Source organism: Anser anser (genome assembly GCF_964211835.1).
Source record: "Anser anser genome assembly, chromosome: 11".
Lineage (NCBI taxonomy): Eukaryota > Metazoa > Chordata > Aves > Anseriformes > Anatidae > Anser > Anser anser.
In genome coordinates, this window is record NC_139732.1 from 5,573,136 (window position 1) to 5,589,612 (window position 16,477).

The 16,477-nt window shown below is 36.0% G+C and overlaps 1 protein-coding gene across 20 annotated transcripts in view; it reads left to right on the plus strand.

Annotated features, from left to right (window-relative positions):
- The window catches only part of LOC310905657 (uncharacterized protein), a 251,501-nt gene that overhangs the window by 42,309 nt on the left and 192,715 nt on the right, over positions 1–16,477 (plus strand). For 16 of the 20 annotated variants that reach the window (XR_014589193.1, XR_014589194.1, XR_014589195.1 and 13 more), the window contains one exon: positions 7,356–7,473. The gene's annotated coding sequence lies outside the window, so the exon portion shown is untranslated. Of the gene's footprint in view, positions 1–2,214; positions 2,306–5,157; positions 7,221–7,355; positions 7,474–12,043; positions 12,885–15,699; positions 15,850–16,477 lie in introns of those variants that run through there. The other 4 variants (XR_014589205.1, XM_083852263.1, XM_083852266.1 and 1 more) reach the window with 4 other exon arrangements.

A 16,477-nucleotide genomic window follows, 5' to 3' on the forward strand; every position in this document is an offset into this window, starting at 1 on the left:
AGATCCAGGACTCTAAACATGTTAGAAAGTGATGTTTAGCGTAATGGAAGTGTCACCAAATGTTAGTGGTGATGGTGAAGACTTGACTGGCTACTCTACGTAGGTGTAGGCACGTAGGGAGCTATGGCTTTGTTAAAATATATTTGTACCTGTATTTGAACAGTTCTTGTTTTCCACTTGTATTAATTGAGAATTATTTAACACTCCATGGTTCTTTAAAGGACTACATTGTAAATTGCATTTCTTTTCTGAGCTGGGCTAATGTTATTGGGCTGAATATTTTGTGCATGCACAGGATCAAATGATTATTAATAGTTCTAGTCTTTCCTGGGTTGCTAGCTGCACAATAATGAAAAAAACAGCATGGTCAAGGTACAAATCAGCTTGAAACATCTCCTGTGAACTTTTAATTCTAAATTAATACAGAGCAATTAAAAAGCTTGTACTTATATATTTCTTTTAGACTACACTAATGGTTTGGAAGTAACAAAGACAGACATTCTGATTAGATGAGACCAGGACTTCACAGATCAATAACAGAATGTTGCAATACTTTCTATAATTCCGGATGATGTATTTTCTTTCAGTGACTTTCACTTTAGAAGTAATCATGGAAATTTGTAATTGTAAGATGAGAGGGCTTTGCTCCACAAATTCTAAAATAATGTAAAATTTAATATATCTATGAATATACCTGTCCTGCTGTACACATTGCAGTAAAAATCATATGGCTTACATCAGCTGAAGAATATAGTCACACTGTCTTCTATATCAACAGAGACTATTTATGATGGAATCTCCTTTTGGGAGTGACAACAGTATTTTAGAGCCCACAGAGTATGAGCGGTTTTCTTAGAAACATGGGGCTCTCTTACCTTTTTGACCTTAGTTATAGTGACAGAATGCAACTAGTGACTTGGCTCCTGGGAGTCAAGGTTTCTCACATAAACTGCACAACCGTTCTGGAGAAGGTATAGCCAACAAATGTATCTCATAGACAGGTGAGGGCTCTGTGATCTACAACGGAGGAAAGGATTTCTGAGTTCTTTCATAACTTCAGAAATTATTGATGGATGAAGAAGAGTTAGAAAACCCACAGATTTCAGACAATGAAGCAGTTAGAACAAATTTTCCATTTAGTGAAAATTAAAACGTTTTGTTATGATAACTAAATAATTAAATATTGGATGAAGACAATTCAGAATAAAGATGAATAAATTTATTTAATTTGCTTCTGACTTTCCCACTTTATTATAGTCAATGCTATCAAGAATCATTCACTCTGGATGTTGGATTTTGATATATATATATTTTTTTCCACTGACTAATTGCATTTGACTTTTTGTCTTGTGTATTTCTGCTTTGGACTCTTTTTTTTTTTTTTGTCTTTTAATCTGCAATGTCATTGATGCATCACCTTTTTCTCTGTTGAAAGAAACAGGTTGAGGGGTTGGATTGCTGAGACAGGATTACAACAGTGTATTAGCAATGTCTTTCTGTTTCTAGAGATGTTGCAGGCTGCTTCTGCTGTGTAGGGTAGCAATTATTAATTAATTTACTCTACTTCATGAAGTCTGCCCTCAACCCTTCCAACCCCCGTTCTTCAAAATGAAAAGTTGGACTTTAAAGTAGTAGGTGCCTAAGAAGAAGGAAGGTTTTTGATGCTATCGCTAAGGCAAGTACTGAAGAGCTTGCATTATCCATCTCGGAGCTGGCGTCTAAGAGATGTGCTATTTGAACACCAGTAAAAATTATCTGAGAAGTTTATTTCATCCATAGAGTTGAGCGGGAAAGTGAGAGATACCCATCCCTGGACATCTGAGCTTTTCTTATAGAGAATCTGTAGGGTTATTTCTGTAGCATTAGAACCACGTAGCCTACCACAGAGACTTGGCCTTTAATGCCAAGTCATTTTGCTTGCTACACCTCACATTCTTTCAAATGTGCTGCACTTCAAACCCGTCTCTGCTCATACAGTCTCTGTGTTTTTGCTGCTGCTGGAGGATATGTCTGACAGCCTTTTTAGAGTCTTTCTGTGATTTTTCAGGTTCTTGACATGGTCTTTGACCTAGCTGCCTCAATGTGCTGCTGCTACTCCCTTGTCTCTGTTCTCTCTATTCTTGTACAAAATTTATAGCTAGATTGTACAGCTTCTGTCTTATGTTATAATTTAAAACTTTGATGCGATCTTTAACAGAAATACCTCAATTGCAGGAGTGCAACATCACAAGTATGGATGATTACTGCAATCTTCACTTCCGCCACCTTGGACAGGCAGGTCCCCAAAGGCTTACTGTTAAAGCAGGTACAAAAGGGGGGCAAGATGTCGACTGTCTATGCCTATGTCAGCTCTAACATTAGGGCACAGATGAAACAATTCTAGTATCTCCTAAAGGGCTGCACAGCAGGATACATTGCACCAGCAGCTGCAGTATGTGTTGAAAGGCTGGAGCAGATGCTCTCTATTCACTGTAGTCACCACTGCAAATTTAGCACCAGCAACTTTCACAGACTTTGAGCCCTAGATATCGGGACAATATATTGACACTCAGTAGGGAATCATACTAGAATAAAGGAATAGTCTTTCATTACTTCCAGTCTTGTTCACAAAACTCTAGAAACAACATGAATCTTACTGTTCAGGATATTCTGGTAGTTCATGAACTGAAACCTATTTTCATGCTTGTAGAAAGCTATGAAGAGTATTATTCATAAAATGTCTACTGTAAAATATAAGTAGTGCTATCTGAAACTGCTGATTTCACCATGGCCTAAAGTGACTTTTTTTTTTTTTTAAACTATTCCTGATAAACAAAGATTCCTATCTGCATTTACTTGCTTTGAATTTTATGGAAGCAGCAGTTTTCTCACTACAATAAACCCAGATCAAAAAGTGTTTTCTTTTGAATTCAGATCAGCCAAATGGGCATCTCTTTCTGAATTCAGTTGTGCAGCTGATTTCTGATCTGCAGCGTAGCTAGGGGTTTCATGTGGTAAAAGGGGTATAACTCATTTACACTGAATAATGTATGCATATATAATATGTGCAAAACAGCCAGAAGCCAGAGAAATATCCTCCAGCTAACTACCTGTGTTTAATAAAATTTACTGTCCTTTCATGGAACTCCAGTCTTACAAGTATCCTTTAAAATTTAGATTAGATGTGTTTTACCTAAATTATTGTACTATCAGAGAGTACCATACTACCATCTTTCAGTGTGTTTCTGTGATTCTGTGAACAAATGGGCCTAGGACTTTAGAGCAAGCTTCATTCTTTATATGTGCACGTTAGCAATAAAAAATGACTTTGCATTTTGATGCATTTCTATAGAGAATTACATGAGGTTACCCACATGATGCAGGACTTCCCTGGTGAAATGCTTCAGCTGTTAAGCAGGAGGTTGGCTTTGAACTACTGTAATGGCTCTTTCTTATATGGTCTTAAACTCTGCAAACAAGTGCAAAGCTTCACTGTATTTCCAAACACCAGAATCAGGCTGAGTGGTCTTTAACTGTTTCCTTGTCTTTCAGGAGAACTAGGGTTCCGCATTAGCCAGCATTTGATTCATCAGCAGTTGCTACAGATAAATAGAAAGCTGCTTTGTTGTCTGCAGGAGACTGAAAGCTCTCAGACAGAGATAGTTACTGAGAAAATGAAGTTTTGTAGGGAAGCATGCTAAGCAATCAAATAGGAGCCATTAAGCATGTTGGTTTTTTTCCTCCAGTTTAGATTCATTTAGATGTAGCCCTTAGTGATATGGTTTAGTGGAGGACTTGTTAGTGTTAGGTCAGAGGTTGGACTAGGTGATCTTGGAGGTCTCTTCCAACCTAGACGATTCTGTGATTCTTTTACAAAGCAGGACAGGAAGTTTAGTTCAAAAGGATGTAGATAACTATTTTACATTACTTATGAATTCCATGCGCCATTTAAGAATCCATTAATTTTGGTCTACTTGTTAAGATATTGAATACCTCTAATTCTTAGGATTTCCCATAGATGTCAGTGTAGAAGACAAGTGCACCTATTTTCCATTGTTACTGTTTCATACAAGCTCTTTTTCTCTTATAACCTGAAAATGATTTCTGTATCGACAAAACTATTAGAATGTATTTTTCTGGAATTTGACTGATATTAAATTTTTTTTTCAGTCATGTCAAAATCTTATGGGAACCCTTTGCAGAGGGAATGCAGATCATTAGGCAGGTTACTATTATTCAAGTTATGCAAATCTTCATCATGCCCTGTTGTGGCAAAAAGTATTGGGCCCATTAGTCATGGCTGCTGAGCACTTATAGCTTCAAGTGAAGACAGTAGGAGGTAAAGGTGCTCAACCTCTCTGAAAGTAGGGGTTATTACATTAAAATAGATCTATCATAGTAAATTGAAATGTTACAAGTATAGTAAGAGTTCTCTGACGTCTACTTTAAAATATGAACCTCTGGGGACTGGTCTCACACCATAATCTGAGCTGCAGTATGAAAGATTATACTTTCAGAGAAAGCTCTATAAGTATTAGGGCTGTTTCCTATTGTTCACATATCTTTTTCTTTTTTTCTTTTACTTTTTTTTTTTTTGGTAGACATTTGTTCTTCTTCTACAAGTTGAAGCTGTCACTCTCCTCTGTTTTACCTTGTTAGCTGGTAATTAAATATATACTCTCCTAGCTCCCAGCTGCTCCCCAATCCTGGTTGCTGTAGGATCAGTGCCAAGCATGGAGCGTGCATTATGATCAGGTGTGCACTCACAGCTCAACCTCACAACCAGCAAGCTTGGAATCCTTTGCAGTCCCATGGGTTTGTAGCCCTGGACTGGGTCCTTGTATCAAAATTGTGTTAGCAGACTGCAGCAGATAGCTACAGCTTAGGTGGCCAAGAAAGCCTATGTACCTATGTGGGCATAATATATATTGGACTTTCAATATACTTATCATTACTAAGATATCACCATTATCATCATTTGTGCCGTTTAAAAGCTTCCCTGGAAATAATATTCTGAACAGTACAATGATTAGAGAAATTCTCTTTTCTTTGTTAATCCAGGTTTAGAAAGACTACCAAAGCATTCTCAGACATTGATGACACAATTGGATGATCTGTGTTAGCAGCTGACACAATTCTTCCAACACTCTTCTTTCTCTCAGGTTAAGTGTTTTAGCCGTATTTGTTTTACCCATGATGTAAAAACCAGCCTTGGAACTTTTCTGTTAACCTAAACTGTTGGGTACCCCTATGATGATGCAGGACAGATGCATGAAATCATGTAACATCCATTCAGGTAGCACATTAGATAACGAGAGAGGGCATGCAGTTAACAGATTTTTATTTATTTATTTTTAATAAAAATGCTTTTCAGCTTGCATTCAGTAATGGCCCAACTGCTAATGACTTAGGGTTGTGAGGTGTGGCCAAGTAACACAAGGTAAATTATTCATTTGCTTAAAGCAAGTCTATAGGCCAGTGCTCTGCTTAAGGCTGCCTTAGACCTGCATCTTAGTGCTGTCAGGATTTCTCTGACTGAGAAGGATTTTTTGAAACTTATTTGATGTGGAGTTTTATTATATTTGAACTGAAAATGAGCTGTTCTGGAGGAGATCCTTGGAGAAGCTCCACCAGTACAGGACACAACAAACACAGCAGCAGCTGCAGCATCAGCATGCTCCTCACACTTTCAACTAACAGCTCAATGAAAGATTTTGGCAAGGCAGAAGGCCCAGTGGATGCCAGGTTGGCACTGGTACCTGTTGTGTTTTCTTTGCCTTATAGGATTGAAAAAAATAATAAAAAAAGGTAGCCTGTTTTTATGATACTGCAGCTTGAGATGAGGGGGAAAAGGGGAAAATAAATTATTCTTTTTAGGGTCTCTCCCCTGTCATGGCCTTTTACCTTTGTTCTTCTGCATTCTTCATCATATTAATTAGGAAAAATATTCAAAGTACTGATGTCAAGGACAGTTTCTGGAGTTGGATGATAAGTTTTAAGGATAATAATTTAATGAATATTAACACTACAATTTCTTCCATATATTGGTCCATGTTTTCATATTTAAGTGCTTAAAGGCATGCTGATCCCATGCAGTCTCTCTCAGCGCAGAACAGGTTTGCCCTCTTTCCCCAGCCAAAAGAAAACAGCTGTGCCACTGTGGTGTAATGCAAAAGCTAAGTGGGGGACCTGTTGAGGACAAAGACTATCAATTCAAGAGAACTGGCAATATGACTGGTGGGACTAAGTAGCTTCATGTGGCTATGCATTATATAAATATATCAGCTGAGGTTGGTGCTAGCTGGCAAGTTGCTGCACTGTGTTCTATTGCAAGATAGAGAGATCCTGAAACTAATTGCTTATTTGGCATACTGTTACACTTATTTGTCACAAGCAGCTAACCATAAATCTTTAGGTCTTGAAGGACGTTCTAGTTAAATGTACACATTTCTTTATATTATATATCTGTGATGTTACTATGTTTATCTATCTTAATAAATAGTCTCTCTAAAACAGGACAGACTGTGTACGAAGTCTCGCTTGCTTAATCTAGAAGGAAACAGAGGCAATTACCTTAATTACTGTACAACACCTTTTTGAGGAAATACACCCTTACTGGAACTTTTTATTTTTTTCCATTTGAGTTACCTCTTTTCTTCATATACTGTCCCCTTTCTAAAACATATCCAGCAAAACCTCCCTATGCAGATAATGTGACATTCCTTGGCAGCTTTTGATTTGTTGCATGGGAGAATTGCATTTTGCTATTTTAAATTAAATACTTATAATAACACCTTGGGTTTTCAAAGGATAATATTTCGTTTTCCTAAATGACTATATTTCGTTTTCCTAAATGACTGATTTTAGTTTATCTTCATTTCCTATTCTCAGGGATCATAGGGATTTTTTTTATTATTATTCTTAACTGGAACAATATGAAAACTTTTTAATAACAAAAAATCTTAGAAGTAGACCTAATTTATATATGTACAATTATTTGAATTATACTGACATCACATATCCTTTCATAATCTAGCAATTGATTTTCCCTTATGGTAATACTATGACTTTGTTTAACATTTTGTAATTACTGGAACGAGGAGGGAATGGAACCTTCTTAATGTATGTTTTGTGCTATCTCTTAGAATGATTTCCAGAGCTACATATATGGGCTTTCTTTGGCAATTTCAGCAGAAACTAAATTTGTGATGAAATGCGTCCTCAGTATCTGTCTTCATGAGGTGTGTTGAGGCTCTGCAGATACCACTAGTTTCCAATTAACTTGCAGGCTAAGTTCAAGTTGCTGATCTTGACCTGTAAAACCACAAATGCCTTGGGACTAGGTCACCTGATACCATTTGTGACATTTCTTGCAGGTGCCATCAACGAATCACCTGTGACAATGGGCCTCATCTTTAACAGAGTGGACCTGGTGGAGAGGATGTGTTGGGCTTGTTTCTTCAGTCTTCTCTTCACCCTGTGGAGTTTCTAAGGGTGAGTTGATTGATTTAAAGGGTCTAATGGAATATATGAGTGCACAAATTATGAATACCAAACTTATTTTGTTAGTTTGTACTTAAACAGCAAGATACGCTTTGTCAAAGCAAGTCAGATCCTCCTAGTTCTTCTCTATGGAATGATTCCTGTTGTGTTCAAACAGAATGCCAAGGTAAGGCGTAATTTGATTATGAGTGTTTTCTCTATGACAGAAACGAAAAGTAAGGAGAGAGCATTTAAATGAAATGTGTTATTGAAAAGGAATAAAGGTGTGCTGAGTTTCATATGCTAAAGAGCTGAACTTGGTTCTCCTTCCTGGTACAGAAGCCATACAGAACACTGGGTAAATCACTTAAATTCCTAACTCCAATTAATTTCAAGAGGAATAAAATATCTAAATACTGATGAAGAAGTAGGCTTCAGCTACTCTATGAATTGGTTAGTAAAAGTGGAAAATAGCTTTTTTTAACTTTGAGTATTATGAAGAGGCATTCTGTGCATGGGAAGTAGTCACATGTTGCAGTGATGGACACCATATACCTCCAAGGTTTGCTTGTATGCATCTCTAGAGCATTACTGAAAATGTCTGTGTGATAACAGAAGTATACAATTTTTTTTTCCTGTCAGTAGACCTGATGAAAATACAGCTAGATCCAAATTATTCTCTCAGTAGGGAGAATTACTTAATCACAGAGAGAATCATTTAAACACTTTAATCACATTGTGGATATAAACTGTTTTTTGTGGACTCAATCCATATGTCAATCTTCTATGTTCTATTCTTGGAAGTTCAGCACATTTAATAGGGGTGTATGTTGTTAATCTGAATGATTTTTACTTCCAGACTTATGAATGAACAGAAAAAAAAATAGGACTTATTTTTTGTGGAGATTACACAGACAACAGAGGAAAGTATAAAAGGGGAAACACTGGCAAAACAGAAGTAAGATCAGAAAAGAAATTTGTTTTTCTTCTATATCAGGTGAAACTAAAAAATGGAAGGCAAAGGATCTAAATGAAACTCAGTTTCTGATTTCCTCTAAGATCAAGTATGTAGCAATAGATAACACATTTAGATTTAATAGAAGCTCATAATGAAAGGTAAGTTAGTAAGAATTTTAGAGAAGCTCAGAGTAAATAATTTTATTCACACTTGTCAGCTAGACTGAAAAACTTGTTTAGAACAAATGTGAAAAGATAGTAGTTGCCTTTGCAAAAGATACAAATCTTCTTAAACTATCTAAATAGGTGATTATATTTTATATTATGAACAGGTATGCTCAGAAGTATGTTTCTGGAGAAAAAGAAATACTAGGTGTCAGCATGATTCCTGCTTCAATCGCAGCTGTAGCAGATTTGAGCAATAGCTTATTTTATAGATTTGCACTTGCATTTCTTTAAGGAGATCAAAGCAAGTTTGATATAGTACAGCAGTTGTAGAAAAGACTTAAAATTCTCTAAGTAGAATTTGACAATCTTGTTTTGAAAAAAGTATTTTGATAATTAGGTTCTGTATTTTGCAAAGACATGGATGCTTGTTTGGCTTTATGCGTCTCACTGAAGTCAGTGAATTTATGCATGGAGAGTTAAACTAATTATGTCTTTATGCAGTCGAAGATTTTGACATTATTTATTGTTTAGCTGTTCCATGGTGCAGTTGTCTTCTGAAAGCAAAGTGGATGAAATGCAGAAATGTTTTTTAAAAGGGGGAAGAAAAATGTGCTAAATGAATTAGTACTTATTGGCACTTGAGAATTTTGCAACAAGATTTAAAACAACACCAAGAGACAGTAATTATTTACTGTGCTTCAGTTCCTTGAATGCAAATTAAGCATAAGCTAAGTAGATCATTACCTGTTTTTATGTCCGCATAGATAAACTATGAGGAAAAAATATCACTGATATAAGAAAGCGTACCTATACAATCATCTGCTCTCTTGCTGTTTGCCATGCAAAAGTACAAATGTTTTATTTCACCCTGACCATGTTAGCATGAGCAGGGAGGTCAAAACCATTAGCAGATTGATCCTTCTCACACTCCATTTTATGGCCCCTATCCACTGCTGGTTTCACTTCAATGAGTTTTCTATTTCTCTTTTACCAAGCTAATTTAAATAAACAAAGTTTGGGGTTTTCAACTTGGTTTGTCTGCCACTTTCTTTCTCTGTACTTGCCTTTTTTTTTTTTTTTCCTGAGCTCTCTCCTCTTCATCTCCTTAGTCATTACCTCCTGCATGCTATCTTACTGGTTTTCAATTCTTTTCATTATTTTTATGACTCTTTCTATTGGATAGAAGTGTCTTATCTTAGATAATCTCTATTGATTTTTGGAATGAGTATGTTTCCAGATTTGTTATTCTTTTTTTTTTTTTCTTGTGGAAAGCTACGGGTTTTCTTAAGCATTGGAATTCAGCAAATACAGCCAATTGTAATGTAAGACTTATTAGCAGCTTTAATTATTGAGAATCTACATTTACATCCACATTTACATGCCTATGTCTTAGTCATTTTCCTTACACTTCTTCTACAATAAGATATTCTTCAACATAAAATTAACATTTATCCTAACAAATTTGACTGAATTGCTCATCACTCTTCTAACAATGTTTGATCAAACTACCAGTCATTCAGCTTATTAGTGTCAGTATTTGTTACTGATTTTATTCTTCAAGCAGTATTATTTTCAATTCACTCACTAGTATCCTTGGTTTCTGCACCCTTCAGTACTCCTTATACATAGGGCTCTTTTCTGGCTCACCTAATCTTTCACGACTGGATTCCCGCATCAGAGCTCCCCAGAAACCTGAGGTCTCTGGCGGTATCTGAACAGCTGTGCATAGTTGAACTCTGCTTCTCCATTTTATTTCCTATGGCATTGTTTCTCCTTGTGTGTTTACATTGTGCTCTCAGGAACTGGGAGTGAAGCGATTGTGCAAGCAGGTATGGCAACTTCAGTGCGCTTGTGTGAGTGTTTGTGCAGAAACCCTTCCCAAGAGGCTGGTTACTCACTTTGGCTTCTGAGAAATGCAAGGGGGAGTTGTGCATTGTACACACAGAGAATCCAGCGACTTTGAGAGGGTTGTGTAACATCTGCTTTGAAGTAGAATGCTTCTAACAGAGTAAGCATTACTGAAAGGTAATGGGATGACAAAATAACATATAGAAAGATCCAGATGTAAATTATATGGGAAGGGCAGTTTAGTGGAGAATCTAGCACTAGGCTTGAAGAGCCCATAGAATCAATGAAATAAACTTTCTAGGTTTATAGAAACACATTGCAAAGATTTTAAAAATATATAAATATGAAAGTAATGGCAAATGGGTATAGAAAAGAAAGGACAGGATACATAAGGAAATAATACTGAAGTATAACATAATGACATAACGTGAATTTGTTCTTTCAGTTATGGTCACCCCATCTCATAACGATTGCAAAAGAAAAGTAGTTCACAGTAATTATAATAGACATAACCAACTGATACTGTAAATCTTATTAATTGATCAGGTGAGAGTGGGGCAGACAGGTTAAAAAAAGAAAAACCCTTTGCATGTTTTATTTAGTGTAGTGTCACAAATACATGTTGGCGCAAGGCCCTGTTTGGGTGTACAGTACAAAAAGCGTATATCATGAAGATCTTAATAAATCAAATGAAAATCATGTATGTGTGGTTGTGTTTCTCTGCAAAATAACAGGTGTTTAATGCATGTATTAGGGCACCTGTTTTATTTGGCTGTTATTTGTCCAGAGATGCTTATTCATGCTAAATTTAGCAAGGCTGTGGCAGAGCATGAGTTCACTTGGGAATGTGAATCTTTGAAATATGCTCTCGCTGGAGCTTGGTGAATAATTTAACTCGCTAAATCTCTTTTCCAGCTTGCCATTTAACTGTGAATAGATTTCAATTTTGATTTATTTTGTTCTTTATTCAAGTTATTCAACAAAAAGTTTATGCAAATGCATTGCAGCCTCAGGATAGCTCGTATATTACTCACAGACTATAGGTTCTGCTGCTGGTGATGGGACTGATTTGATACCCGTTTAAATAATTGGAAAGGCTCCCATACACTTCAGTTACAAAATTCTACAGATATTTTTCCATTGACTTCAGTGAGTGTGGGATGAAGCTGTGTTCTCAGCTGGCTACTCGTGCTGTGTGACTGGGCTGATAGCTCATATAATACGATTTCTGCTACTTGACAAAATGACTTGAAAATCCAGAGTTTTTAAAGATTTTCATGAGAATGTTCTCTCAACAGATGTGTATGTCTTCGTGATATTTTACCTTTCTGCAAAAATTCATTGAAACATATATAGACTTGCCAAAATGTCAGCAGAAAGCAATTCAACAATTGTATGGTACATTTGCAAACTCATTAAATAACCAATATATTTTTAGTATTTACCAATCTAAAACCAGCTTAATGCATAAACTCCGAAAGGTATACTACATATATAAATGGAAAAGTCTAATCTGGAAAGAATTTTTACTAACTTATAGTATCACTGTTTTTGAAAGACTTTATAACATTGCTTTTAATATTTAAGAATGTATCTGTTTTATTTTTAGCTAGCAGTTCAGCAAGTTTGGGTTTCATTTCTTATAGTCAGAAGTCCTGTTGGGAAACACATCTGAATGAGAACTGCAGGATAGCAACCTTGCACTATATGATTCACAGAACTGAAATATTCATACATTTCTACATTATTTTCTTTAATCCCTGATTTTTCTTTAGAAGAGAAAAATGAACAGATAATTTTTGTCTGAAGTAAAATCTCTTGAGATGCTTGTTTCAGTGATCATAATTTAGAAGAGTGTGTCTATTAGGATTCTGTACTATCAAATCTAAAGTATACCTGGGGGTATTTATGAATCTGATTTTATGATTATTAGGCCTTCTTTAGTTGTTTAGGAATTTAGAAAATACTTGTTTTATTGTTTTATTTACAGTGACTAACCATAGAATAGCCTCTAATCATATTCATTGCTTAACCAAGTGAAAGATTTAGTAATATGTACGTTTTCTTAGTAGTTTGGCTATATTTTTGTCGGTCAGTGCCTTGAATTCCCTCCTGAAAAAATTGATGATAAAGCAGTTATAGATACTGCATAAGTATCACTCAATCTATCAATATTCTTTCAGTTTGCAAAGTTTCCAAAGTAGCTTATAAACACTTCTTCTATATACACCCATCATCTTAATGCTACTAAGCAGTAACTATTTTGATGATGAATCTTCATCCCCTGCTCCTCTCTCTGGAGGCAGTTTGATGAATTTTCAGTGGAAGGCCTAGAAGTACTTAGCTTTCTCAGTGTTTGCTTATGAGGCTTGTGTGGTTAAACCTCGCTGTATGTACCTCAATCAGTTCTTTTGCTATTACCAAAACATCTTTCCATCCCTCACATTCTGCCCCCCCCCCCCCCCCAATCATTTCAAATATTTTCCTTTTGTACTCAAGACACTTAGGTGGTGGTATGAACCCTTGGTAATCTCTTTCTTCACATTTCTTTTAATGTTATATGCTGGATTGGCTATTTGCAAAAACGTTAAGTGTATATATACATATTTTCTGATTTATATAGTTGCTTGCAAGTTACAGGCGTATAATTTCTTGTAACATTTAATGACTGACCGTGCTCCTTGGACTACCTTGGACTGTTCCAAGTATTCTGTGCTCACGTGAGGTTCTTTACAGTATCTTTGCAAATAGTGTAGTATCTTTGAAAAGAATAACTTTATTTCTTCTGCGAATAAGATTTTGAAATTCAATAGTGGCAAAGGAAATACAGCAGTTGCTGAGTGATTTGAAGCATCTTTACAGCAATTTACTATTAAATTAACTGGATGACAACTTCCCCAGTACAATGATCAACTGATGAGAGATGTTTTTTAGTTATGTTTTAAAGAGCTCAGTTAATTCAGTAGATGGCACTATTCCTCCTGCGTCGCTGGGCTAATAACTCAGTTACAAGATGGTTCTCTACTATGATAGTCATCTTGTTTTTCCAGATGAGATGAAATAAGATTTTTTAATATTTTGAATCTATTAAAAGTTCCCATGAGATTACCTGCAAGAATGTATGCCTTGGCAAGCCTTCTGCCAAGATTCCAGTATGATTTAGATAAATTTATGGTTGTCTTCCTGTACATCTGAGCTATGCCTAGACCTCTCTTTTGAATTCAAATTTTCTGTGCAATGTCATGGCTAATATTGTTGTTCTACAAATCACATAGGTCAGCATAAGCCATTACTGTTACTTAAAAAAAAAAAAAGTCTGTGTGGACTGGCAAACTGATCTGGAATATAACTAGGCCAGCAAAGAAGCAGCACGCCAAAAAGTAAGCCTGGGTACTTTTTCTGATCTGGTTCACTGTGCAATAACCAAGAAAGTGGCATAAGAGGGAGTGACACCATCAGGAATCATAGAATGGCTTGGGTTGGAAGAGACCGTAAAGCTCACCTAGTTCCAACACCCTGCTTTTTTATCATGGTTATCTTGAAGATAATTAATTCCATGATTTTCGTACTTTTAGGAAACCGTAATTCTACTTAGTTTGGTGGGTGTAAGAGAAATAGTGATGGTGACAGTTTCATTGATGATATTCAAAGCTGCCAGAATAAATCCTGAGTTTCCTTGAAAAATTATTAAAAAATTGGAGATCAACAAAATCAAATGAGGTAGTCCAAAGGACTGAACCAATGATCTGTGGAAGATATTTCATTCAACCAGGCATAAGGTTGCTTCTTTCATACATTCTCCTTCTCTCAAAATAGGAACAATTCTTTCTTCTTTCTTATTTTTGAAGGTTTAACTTTTTTGATATGCCTGATTTTGATGATATGACAAATCTATATCTTTAAAGCCTTGACACAATTTTCCTGAAACTAAAGGGATGATAGCTAACTGCAAATGTCTGACACAGAAAATCCCCCTCCCACACCTCTCAAGTCAATAAATATTAAATTTCATTTAGGATGCAAGTAATTCAGTGCAAGCATTTTCCTTGATTTTATTGGTGGCTTGGTCATATCTTCTGTTACTATGATCTAAAAATTCCTTAATGTGGGAATAAAAATGTTGTTTTTGCAGAGTTACGTTGTTTAACGGTAAGGAATGGGGTATTGAGATATGCTTGCAGTGATAAGAAAACTTAGCAGGCGACCTTGTAAAATGCAGACAACCAGACTCCTAAGAACAATTAGGTGAAAATCACGGTGTTAAGTCAAGACAGATAAGTGAAGAAACATTACCACTTCAAAGAGTAAAAAAGTCAAAAGAAATTTGAAAGATAACAGGCCAGCAACTGAAGGCCATGTCTGTGAAGCATCGGATAGGTTGTGAACCTGGATTTCCCAGTCAGTGGGGAAACAGGGGAGGGTCCCGTCATCAAAAAGTATATAAGCTGTGTTTTGGAACCAGTAGGTGCGCTCCTGCTTGTGGGACGCCCGCCATTGCAATCGCGAATAAATTATTACTTCACTGAGATCCTCACCTGAGCCTAAGTTATTGGCTGCGGAGTGTTTCTCACATTAAGAAGCAGTATTGCAGAGTCCTGATGCATAAGTATCATGAGCTTGGTTTGAAATGATGAGACTGGAAAAAAAATATTCCTCTAGCTTTCTGGCAGAGACTCCTGTGGGTTACATCACTTTTTTTCTTTAAAATCAAAATAAAATCAAAATATTTAATGTATGGCAAAACTGAGTTGTAATTAAAATACTTGTTTTAACTTGGACTACGAAGCCTGTCATTTTCATTATATATAACAAATAATTTTATCTATTAGATCTGTAATCATCCTAGAGATGGAAGATATTTTGAGGGTGGGAAAAGATTTCTCCCATCTTTTTCTGTCACCTTATATATACTTTTATGTAGCTGTGTATAACTTTGTTTGCAAAATACTGTGATATTCACAGCAATCATCTCTATATTTCAAAAGTAGTTAAAACAGAAGCCAAATAGTATTGATTTGTATTAATTGCTTCAGGTCCAAGCAGTCATTCCCCCATTGTGTTGAGTATTGTATAAACAGTATAGAAAGTCTTTACCGTCTTTGCTCCAACTCCAGCATTAAGATTACTGCTCAAAACAGGACAATAAATGACCTGACTTGCTTTCCCTCAAATTAAAGATACCTAAATTTCCAATGTGCTGCTTGTGGTTTGCTTTCAAATATTCAAAAAGTCTGGCAATAAATACATTCTTTACTTTCTGTACAGAACAATATTGATTCTCCTTGCATTCCTTCAAATTCCTCCTGAGTTCTGTCACTCAATAATACGGCATTCCTGTCATCCTAAAAGGATCCAAGATGGACATAGCAAATCAGCAATGAATGCATCCTTCCTTCATTTATTTTGTTTAATAAGGTAATATTGGTCTTCCGTCACTACTGTCAGATTCGAGTGCTCTCTTTAAAGCAGTTTCAAGTTCCATGGGTGAATGTTTGAGCTCTCGGCATATGCATTGTGCTACACCAGCTTCTGCTACCTTCCCAAGGCAAAGCAATTAAAACATTACATTTCCCTCAGCCACCCTGGCTAATGATGGCTACTTATATTTTCTGTGTAGGTGATGGGAGAATGAACAGATCTCCTTGTCATAGAATGTTGCTATTAAATGATACTGACTTTCTTTAAAAAAAAAAAAAAAATTTTTTTTTTCTTTGCCATGCTGAATGCTTTCTTATCCCTTCAAACTGTGTGGGTCTTGGCCACTTTTTTTCTTCTTTTTGTCCTTGCAGACAAAAAAAAAAAGTTTCTGTGCTAATGAAGACTTAGCTTTTTAGCTCTGGTAGGAGAGAGAAATTTTCATTTGTGGTTGTGATGGCCATGAAAGAGAGTCAACACTATGGCTTGTGTAAAATTTGTTTTCATCAGAGTACATCCACGTGGGAGATTCAGTTAATTTTAGCTCTAGGTGAGGCCCTGAAAGCTCTACACATTTTTTCTCTTTAGGGATGTCCAAGGTTCCTTTTTTCTTTTTTTTTTTATACAG